Below are 11,853 nucleotides of genomic sequence, written 5' to 3' on the forward strand. Positions count from 1 at the left end.
TTCTGAAATTAATCTACTACCTGGTTGCCGATGGCATTAAAGTCGGCTTTGTACCCAGGGCTTGTCAACTTTATATTTGATCTGTATTAGAAATGCGTAAAAGATGTTGTATTCACATAAATACGCGATGTATCAACAATTTGATTGTTTCACACACCATTAGTCGATAAAAGTGAACATTCATTCAAAACTCTTAAAATCTCAAAAGTGAAGTGCCATAAAAGATTATTCTGATGACTGTGTTCAATCTAATAGATTTGTGCTTCTGTCCAAAGTTAACCTTAGATAAGTTAAGACCACGACCACAAGTAAAACAGTAAAGAGATACTGAAAATGGAATCACAACTGTGGTTAACCCGTCCAATGCTTCAGTACGGGTATATTACGATGGGAGAAAGTCCGATGAGATCCACTTTGAGTTGGGTTCATTGCAGGGAACATAACTTTTCCGGCAGGGTAGGGATAAATGGATGAATGAATGAATAGTCGTATTACAATATTATTAATTATATAACACTATTTATGTTATATGCGCACAAACGTTGTAGTCAGTTGCTGATCGATACATCATAAAAGTATATGCTTTATCGTTAGTGATTTGGATTTTGCAAACTGTCGAAAATTATCGAGGGCGTCAAATCAGTTAGCATTGTAAATAGTGCAGTCAACTTTAAGATTAATAGTCCTTCGCACCCGCGGTTCTAGTGCTGAATCTTTTACCATAGTAGGTGCTGTCAGCAAACAACTTTCATAATATTTTCTTCATATGTCCTTGTAGCCAGCTGAGGCTCCTGCACTATGTTACCCTGTCTAATAAGTGCTTGTTGATTATATATTTCTTCCATCCGTAATACAGGGGCGCTTTCCAGTCAACTACGCATGTCCAAAGGTAACTGCGCATGTGTATTAGGTGACAACATGTATTTGCATAACTGAATTCCTGCACCTCAGGTGCCTATTGTATTTAATCATGCATGGAGAGTGTCCCCTCTTGTTAGTCTGGTAAAACGTTTGTTCCCTTACTTATATAAAGACATTCTTTACCTTTATGTATATTCGCGTTGGATTGGTTTGGCAGTTGACAAAGAGAGTTAATAGGGAGCACGGAAGGAGAGAGGAGGAATACAGAGCTTCTCGGCATTTTGGCTAATATCATGTGCAGTATCTATCCCTTTCGAGGGGAATGGTGATGCACACACAGTCACAGTCTCGATGCAAGGGGACTGGGGCTGAGAGCGGATCAGTCGTTTGGTAGTTTGATTTTCGTGCCCAGGTTATTTCCTGGGCGACTTTTTCTAAAAAAGTATAAAAAGCGGGAAGACATTTTAAATGTTCACCTCTTAATTTGTACCGTTACTTGTTGTGTAATATATATACAGGACCCCGTCACAAATGGTGGAAGTGCGTGGCAGTGATACGTTGCGAAAATTCAGCAGTTATGTCTTATGATTTGTGATCAAGAGCCAAATCTTTTGACAATTTAACAACCGCCGTCGAACTTGGGAAATGTATCGTAAAATCACCTAATTCGCCTTTAGGCAATAGAGCCGCGGTTAATTCTAAAATAACGTCAATTTTGCGCCCTGGATCATTTCATGGTAAGCAAAGTGAAGATCCGCATCTATGGCTCAATCAATTTAAATCATGGACATTGTTGTCGCAACTTCCTCGAGAGCAAATTGTCGAAGCAATGAATATGGCACTTGCAGGGAGTGCTAATATCAGGCTAAATTCTCTATTACCTCTATCGAAACAAGATCCAGAATTACTCTACGCATCATTTGAAAGTCATTTCAGTTCCATTTATCCAAAATTGCTGCAATAATATGACTTATGGGACAGGAAGATGGAACCCGGAGAACCGCTTGATTTGTTTATTTTGGACGTCGAACGCCGCTGCAGTAGGCTCAAAAAAGTGGATAAAGAAAGAACTGCTGCGCTGGTGAGAGGGTTAATGCCACCCCTGAGGATGTTCGTGATCCAACGGAATCCGAAAACCTGGTAGGACGCTGTTGGCAGCACGACTGGAAACCGAAGCCCACTCTATCAACAACGCCACGGTGAGTGCAGCGACTACTCGACATTCTGACCAGTGCCATGATAAAAAGGACAATTTGGCTCAGCAACTTTATGAACAAAACGAAGGAAATACAAGACCTTGCAACGAAGGTGTCGGCAATGTCAACTTAATTGTCGACGGAGCAAATCTCACCCTTGGATAAGGTAACATGTCAGATATGTTCACGGAAAGGTCATACCGCCATGTAATGTTATTCTGTTCAAAGTATAATAGATCGAAATAGGCCTACCTGTTGGGAATGTGGAAAATTGGGTCACATAGCTCGATTTTGTCGTAGTGTAGGATTGGGTTCGTACCGGGGTAGAGGGCGAGATCAGGGTACGGGACGAGGTAGAGATCGGCCAATGTATTTAAACGAGCAAGACCCGACTTTGCAAGGGGGAACCCAGGGTCAGTACGAACAGTTTCTGATAAGTTAAATGAGGAAAACATCTCTTACTTGAATTTAAATGAAAATGATGAAGATAACATGCTATCAATACTCGCAACTCCGGATTATGTATATAATTATGTGAAATTAGAAATTAATCGTGGTCAATGCTGCTCTCATGGATACATGGGCCGATGTGTCTGTAGCAAATGCCGATATTATGTAATTACCACAATTTGCTGGAACTAAATTATTTTATTCTGATATCAATTTATCCAAACTGCAAGTAAACAAAAGGTTCTAATTATTGGGACAACATACGTTGGTGCTAAGATTCTAAATAAAGATGTGCCGATTAAAGTCTATCTTACACAAGGACTTCACACTGATTTTATTATAGGAATAGATTTTTTGAAGGCACAGGGAATTTCTCTATAATTCAATGATAAGGGTATGTTACTTAATAGGGATAATACCTTCACACACATAATGTAGTACTTGCAAAACGGGTGGATTTTCTAGCGTGGTCTGAACGAATTGTAGTCGCAAGATTAAAAGATAATGCTATTCCAAATGGTGTTGTTGGGTTTACACATTGTGATTTGGTTAATAAAATGTTGGTAGCAAAAGTTCTTACTAAGTTCCAAAAAGGGGAAGTGTTTTGTAGAGTGTTAAATAAGACCGATATACTAATTTCGTTAGGTGAGGGAACACAAGTGGCCAAATTTAAATGCCTTACTCATAACCATGTGTTATATTCTTTGGAAATTAACACTCCCAATGCAAACGGCTCTTGCGCCCCAAACTGGGACTCAGGGCCCGCAGTACTTTGAATTCATCCACCTAGTTTTGTCCAGGCTAATAGTCTCTCAGGCACATTTAAAATTGATGATGCCGGGTTGTTAGAATCACAGCAACAAAGTTTGGCTCAATTATTAGATAATGACTCTGATATATTTGTAGGTCCAGATGGAATGTTGGGCATGTATGATGCTGTTTAACATGAGATAAACGTGGATGTGAATCAAAGGCCAATTTGCCAACGTGCGTAAAGGTTAAATCCCAAACAAAAAAGATGTACTTGAAACTCATATTAATGATATGTTAGATCAATATATATTTGAAGAGTCTACGAGTCAACTGTCCAGTATACCCCATGCCTGTTAGTTTCTAAGAAAAATAACACCGACTATCGTTTTGTGGTTGATTATAGACTCAATATTTCATCGATGACCAAGTGTTATACCACTTGGTCACGGGAGGTAAAACTAAACGAACCTCCAAAACTTGACAGGGAAATGTAATTCAAGTCATTGTACCTCGGGCATAAGTTAATACAGTCCTTACAGAAACGCACGACTCGTCGATTACAGGAGGGTATTATAGGATATCTAGGACCATCGAGAAAACCATATATATATATATATATATATATATATATATATATATATATATATATATATATATATATATATATATATATATATATATATATATATATATATATATATATATATATATATATATATTCTGCGAAGGGATGTATACAGATATCGTTAATTGGGTGAAATCATGTAATGAATGTAACCAGCGTAACCGTCCAGTATACCCAGTGCGTGAGCATTTGCAACCCTCGCCCTGGGGCCGCTTCCTGTTTGCCAAGATACTGGGAATAAATACGTTTATTTTTTACTTTTTATTCCTTCACAAAGTATGTTGAATTGGTACCGCGTCCTATGAGTACGGCGCGTACAATTGCTACAGCTTTATTGATAGGATTATCTGTCGTCACGGTGCCCCTGAATCCCTCCATTCCGATAGGGGCTCAATTTTTGTCAAGAATTGTATATATATATATATATATATATATATATATATATATATATATATATATATATATATATATATATATATATATATATATATTTGAGGGGAGTGTGGGTACTTTTCTGGGCCCCAGCACAAATAGTTATTGGTGTATTATCTCATCCCTTGAAAATCGAGCCGAGGCAATACCAATGGAATTTGCATAGCTTTACAAGTTTGGGTTGGCTGAATCTTTTGGAAAGATGAGAAATATGCGACAAAGTTCGAACATACCCAATAGTCTGATGTAAACGAGACCCACTTTTGCAAGTTTTTAATACTGTACTTTAAACATAACAGACTGCTTTAAAGAACGGAAAAAATATAATAAACATTTTACTGTTTTATAATAACGTGGAGACAACTATATACTGTTGGCTTAGAATCTTCTGTTTGTTTCTGCGTCTAGTGTTTTATGATTGAAGACACACAGTTAAATTTCAATGAAGAACGCTTAAAACGAAAAAATTGAATCAAAGGCCCTGTGTTTTTTTTAAATAATTTCCGTGGCAAAAGTGAAGTTATAAAACAAGGTTGCTTTATGACTTCCACAATGTAGAGTCTGTGTGGTTGTGAGCCACCACGGCAATTAGTGATAATGATTATTGTTACATCTGATTAGGTTGTACTTGTCAAAGTTAAAACTCGTGGTGATTCTCATTAATGTTTCCACGCGATTGTTCACAACGACACCATATTAAACAGCAATTTACTGTTTCTGCATCGTTAATATTAATAAGGCACGGAAAACTGTTACCATGCATTCTCGCGTTCCATGTAAAAGGTAGTATTTAACAGTTGCCCTTGCCCAATATCAATTTGCTGGCCAAATAATTTTGTATCAAGTTTTTTCTTCTTTTGTTACATATCCTAGTTTTATTTATCCCAGTAAGTATATGATTTCATATAAATACAAAACGAAATATTGGATGATAATTGTAACAATTGTATTTCCAGGTACAAAACAGCGGGAAATGTTATTGTTATTGAAAACAATTCATTTCTAACCAAGTTGCAAGATGAAACTGATGTGTCAATAAAGAAAAATGGCTTTACTATAAGTACTTGTTTATGGTAAATTTCGTAATCACATATATTCAGGTTCCCCAATGAGAATATAAATGTCTCATATGATTGGAGACAAAAGAGACAAAAGAGACAAAAGAGACAAACACTTGACAAATGTTGAACGTCTTTGTCACGTTATAAACACTTTTATTTGTCAATTAAAAGTCAGCGTCCCATATTTATCAAGCATATTTCAACGTATACATCACCTTTAAACAAAATGTTTTTCAAAACATTTCAAATTTATAACTTTTGAAGGATAGAAAGGGTGTTGTTTTGCCTCATATGTGAAAAACGAAACAAAAATTTAAACAATTTTAACACGAACAGATAATTATAGCCATTTAAATACCTCACCGAACACTGAGGGTGATCATAAAATAATGATTAATGTCATACGGAATTGGCAAGCTTAAGCCATGTAGACCATTGTGTTACTTTATATTAAAATTCCACTTCAAGAAAGAAAGTATGCCCTCGAGCTGACTCGCTAACCACAGCTACTTTCCTTCAAGCCGGAACAGTGCGAAAGGGGATAATTTATTTATTCCCAGTGAAGAAAAGGCGGGACTAGATCATAGTTCGTCTACAAGGAAGACACACAAGGAAGTACAATGAAAACAACTAGGCATTGTTATGGACGTTACATGAAACTGTCATCAACAACAAACTTAATCTTGATATCGCAATGTTGCTAAACAATATTGTTATCAAGCTACACCTGCTCACTTTCCTCACGATAATCTCTACATTCTCACGCTTATTGTAAAACAGTGATAGACTAAACAGCGATGTATTCGTTCAAGATGTTAACAAACTCGTCATATAATGTTTTTAATCTTTTATTGTATCCACATTATGTCACTTTTTGATCAAACAAAAGGTACAGTATAACGTATTTGCAGAACTTACATTTAATTACATGTGATACGTTAAGGAGGAAGTTTAAAAGGGTAACGAATGTGTAACTAATTCATCTAACATGAGACTTTACTTAACTGAAATTCATATTGTACGATCTATACATGGTTTCTTTTCGCAAATACATTCTGATTGTGTCCATTGGTTTAAATTTCCAACGACCATAGCAAAATAAGTCATTAATATGTTTTCAATCAATGTTTGGCATAAATAAGCAGCGGCCTCGAAGCTCGTGGACGAAATGTGATCTGTCTGATAAATTTTGAGCAATCAGTAGAAGAAAATGTTTTGTTGTGTTATTTTTTTCAACTACTCTCAACATATATATATATTTATAATGGTAAGTATTGTTTTCTTGTTTGACTTACCCACAGTTTGAAAGATATGCACTTCCATCTCTGCTACCACGATGACTGATCAATCGTTATTTCGAGCGATCCGTGATAAGTAATACCAGCCCCTATTCTCTCATAAATAATAATAATTCTATGCTCTACTTGGGTACAGCTGAACACACGCGATGCCTTTGAACAAATTTTCCTATGTTGTGCAAATGAATATTATTTTAAACCACACACTGCTATATTTATTAAAATTTAGTTAAAAATGTAAGTTACTTGGACCAAGGCATACAAAAAAGATCAACGCTGCTCTTTTCAGTGAGTTTTTTAATCTATTTGGGGCAGCTGGAAACAGTTTGATGCTGCAAATGTAAACTGAATGAAATTATGCATTATTTACCGTTGTCGTGTATCTAACGTATGGTGTGGTTGTCGACCAAATATGTAAATATTGATGAGGCACCGAGATACAGCAGGGACCGTCATCTCCCGAACAAAAAACCGACAGTTTGTGTTTCTTTTAATCGTCGTGGCGTGTTGAAAAGACTACGTTAACTTACATGATAGACAGACACACACACAACTGTTAAATGTCCGACTGCAGCACTTTTGCATGTATGAATGTTTTCGTAAATATCGAATGGACAATATTTAAGATTTCTAGCTGTTCTATGGATAACATAACATGACCAGCAGACAAGTATCACAACCGACTTCGCTGATTTCACTAGCTTAAAAGAAATGCTCTACAACAATATCACGGTGCCATGGCCCTAGGCTTACACATATTTAAAGGTGATATACTGGCTAATCCCAGTTTGCTCTTTGGATGAAAGTTGTAGTACTACAGAGGTTCGTGTATTCCAATATTGAACTCCTACCGAACAATATCGTCAGGTCTGTGTTGATATTGACAAAAGCATGAGATTATATCGAAATAAGCTAAAATAGTGTGTAGGCCTCTTGGCGCATCGTTCTAATCGTTAACCCCAAGTCAGTAACTGATTTCTGAATGGTTGACATTTTAGAAAAAATCGCAAACTCTGAAAAAAAGATCAGGTTTTAACGGCGAACAGATAACGGATAGTATGCAATTTGAGGCTAGTCATTTTTTTATGTTATCCTAACAAAGGAAAAAAAAAACAAATAAGTTGACATAGCAGTTGGCGCTAACTTAAGTTCTTGGTTCAGGCAATTCAATTTCCAATGAAGAAAAAAATAACATTAAATGGCTTGGTTGCATGGTTAAATAACCGCTCCCTTACAATTGAGAAATTTACAGCTTGTTATAAGTAACATTTATAACATACGAACATCCCAGCAAGCTCAAAAAAGTTTTTAAAACGTAATTAAAACATTTCGTCTTTTGTTTTGATAACGTTATTTGTGGTGTAATAAATATGTCACGACATCGTTTTGAGGCTATTATTTCAAACCATTTTTACGTTAAAACATTAATATCTCATAAAAACATTATGCCGACGTTTTAATAACACCACATTTAACGTTATAAAAACATATCTTAGAGGCTCTTTTAAAAATGTTATGATAACGTTTCGTGTTTGCTGGGATGATTAGTCTGTGAAGGAAGACAACCCTGAAACTAACTGTGTGAGTAAAAGCACAAGGATAGTTGATAATTAATGTACCATCGTAAGGAAAATGCATTATGAAACCAAACATTCGAAAATGACATATCGCTATATCATAATAAAGAAGATAATTGTTTTCACTCCGAATGACGAACCATTGAAGTAATATCCTACGGTAGGCATGTCACACTTTCCTTAAAGAGAAAAAACATTCAAAATGTATAAGATAAAATGATCATATCAATATTTTGTTCTACTACTCGAGATAAGGCTGAAAGAATTTCTAGAGAATGAATTGCAGTGAGTCCCCCAGAGTCTCTCTTTGTCCCTCCACTGTTAATTTCCTACCTCTCCTCTTCCCCTGTTGGTTTCCTTCTTTCTTCTCTCCATCACATGTCTACTAATCCCCTTACATCTATCTCTTCGTGTTCACCATGCTGATTAACCTGTCTATATTCTGTGCATGTTTTTGTCCCTTATGTTACTGTTACTTCTCATTTAGCCTTTGAAGAAGATCCTGCTACGATCGAAACGTCAGGCCAACTTACTTTTACACACTATGTTATTTTTGACATCTTGACCACCTTTAAATTATGGATTGGGATTTCACTTTGACCGCTCTTGTGGCGATGGTTTTCAATGTAACGTAGTAACAGGAGTCTGCCCATATCGGCATTATGATGTCACGTACGCAATGTTTCAAATCGAAACTACCGACTTGTACGGCAAGATACCAGTTTATTTCCAGAAAGCAAACGCAATGTTTGAGAAAGGTAAAAATGCGGTAGGCAAAGCTATGGCAAGACATTGAAAGAGACATTTAAATCCATTACATCACTTTACTTATTATTCTTCTATTAAATAGAATTAATATTGCTTATGAAATAGCCTAGAGGAGAGTTTATGTTTGAATATGATTCATGGATATTAGCTAATCAACATTTCCTTAATTCAACCACCGTCACTTCAGAACCTACTTCATCCCCCCCCCCTTACTCCCGGCCCTCTCGCTTCCTTCCTACCGTATTTTAAATCCTAATATCCATAATAAGTTAGGTGTAAGTACGGCAGCTACTCCCAACACAATAAGTATACATTTTGCTCAAGATTAAAGTAAATCAATCTATCTGTCTGTTCTGTCCGTGTGCCTACCCGTCTTTCTGTCTGTCTGCTTGTATATTTATTCATCGATTTAGATATGTTACTTACAGTGTTTTTATTTTCAGGGAGCTGTCTTGTTCTGGTGTAACGTTTGTGTAGTTACGCGATGTCATTACCGTTATCTCTTCTAATAGTCAATATTTAGAATACAGAGACGATTAACATATTTGCATCTTCGTAGTTTGAAAGTGTCCAATATTTATCTACGTTATGGTTGAGAATTCATCTTATTGTTTACACTTGTGTTTAGTTGAGAATGTGAAGGTAATGGTAAGTTATTTCGAGAGAGAGAGAGAGAGACTTTGAAGCTGATTTTGTTTTACACTCTGTCAGTTTGTTATAAATAGATATCAATTTGCAACCGATTTTCTCGTTGATTTGTTTGCGGAATGTTGGCATTAAGATTGCTTAATATAGAAACAGTGTTCACAGTAGAATGACGTTTCAATAATGCACTCAACCATCGGAAAAATGACTTTCAAAGTATTACACCTCAATTATCCTTGATATGCTATCGAAACGTATTTCGTTTTAAGTTTGCGGTAATTATCATATGCAATGTTTCTTAGATGCTTGCTTCGTTAAATTATAACGTCAGATGAACCCATTATACACTAAATGAGATCACGCGAAACAAGAGGTAATGCTGACAGACTAAAAGCGGACTAAATATTACGTTTGACAAGTTTCCTTTTATGGAGATCGCTGACATTAAAGAAGTTAATGATATCACCAAACCCGGTATAAGTTATATCTGTCATTCTGTTACATGTTTGTGACTTCGGTGAATGCCAGCTAATGAGTTCTTAACATTATGACTAATTTTTTTTTTAGCCTGAGAGGACATTAACTCAGGCATTCCGAACGTTTCGTCACTTGAATTATATTTTCTGAATAGTTGTTGCCATTTATTACATATATTCAGTCATGATCCCCTCTCACCATGCATTCTACGGTAATTACCATTTCACTTTTATGATAAATAAACTGTAATATTTGGTAAAATTAAAACTGAAAAGTCTTATATGAAACCACTATATCAGTTCAATTTTCGGTTACATGTGTAGAATGGAATTCATAATTCATTTTATTCGTCGATAAATTTATCCCGTGAATTCGTTGATTAGCTGTAGGTTCGAGCGCATGTAGCGGATTCCTGGCGTTCTAAGAAAAACGGACGCCCAATTATGCATTTTATGACATATTTATAGAGCATAAATAAGAGTTATTCATAAATAAGTCTAACCGCGCGGTTGTCCTAATAAGTAATTATGGGTACTTTTACATTTAGTGTAAATTTGAGACGTGGTTGGAGTATACACTAGTCACCGCCCCTCCTTGACCCACGTCTACCCCTCAAATACCCTTCTAGAGAGCAGCAAACCACAACCAGGATTTGCCTCCATCCAACAGTGATATGTATACTTAGCTAGTCATGTAGTGTTTCATAGTTCAGATCAAATAATGAAGATAAAGTTCGCTCGGCTAAGGAAATTCTCCATTACACCCGTTTCACTTTGTCAACATCATTGTTCGGGTGTATCAAACAGCTATGAAACTACGTCACAATACTTTCACATTTTGGCATTAGTCTTCAAAATACTAGGACGTTATTTGCAAAATGTAATTTAATACGTACTGTATAAAATGTGTGAATATAACTTTTGCTCTTGTAATTGCCTGCCATAGCAACCATATTGCCACAGAGTTGATACTAACAGAAATGAAAGTAACAAAACAACTGGAATATTTCAAACATAGTTTTCTAGCAAAAGTGACACAATGTCCTTAAATATTTTTAATTTATCATAGAAAAAGCACACAAACGAAAAATATAAAGTTAGCGGTACGGTTCGATTCGTCTAAATCATCTTAATGTACTTTAAAGCAGAATTTTAGTGCGTGAAAATGATAAAATACTTATTTTGGAAATATCGACAACAAAAGTTAACCTGCTTAAGTTACAAAGTATATTCTGGCCGGAAGCGGGGCAGGCGTACAAGAGTGTGCACCCCAGCTCTCTCCCCTCTGTTACCATCATGTGTACAATAATATACTTCACTAGTTACAGGACATGAGTATTGTGCTCCTCCTTAAATTGTTGGTGACCCTTTAACTCAAAATGCCTGACAACAGGTCTGAGTATACTACATTTTCATGAAAGCTGCATTTTACGAAAGGTTTTAACTTTCTACCATTCTGAGTAGTTCGCCTTTTAAGATTTATGAAATAGGAATGGCTTCTTGTTGATTTGTATTGGCTCCATTGCGACTCCATGTTTTTGGAGGATTACTTAAGTGGCTAATGCTGGTAAGAGTAGTTTTGATCCAAAGTTTAAGACCTTTTCCAATCATTTTTCTAGCAATGTTCTTCAGACACTCGGGACTATCGCTTGAATGTTATCATACCTAACAAAGAGTTTGTGTTAAAGTTAGTATGGAACGTAAAATGCAG

Source organism: Apostichopus japonicus, chromosome 16, assembly GCF_037975245.1.
Source record: "Apostichopus japonicus isolate 1M-3 chromosome 16, ASM3797524v1, whole genome shotgun sequence".
Taxonomy (NCBI): Eukaryota; Metazoa; Echinodermata; class Holothuroidea; order Aspidochirotida; family Stichopodidae; genus Apostichopus; species Apostichopus japonicus.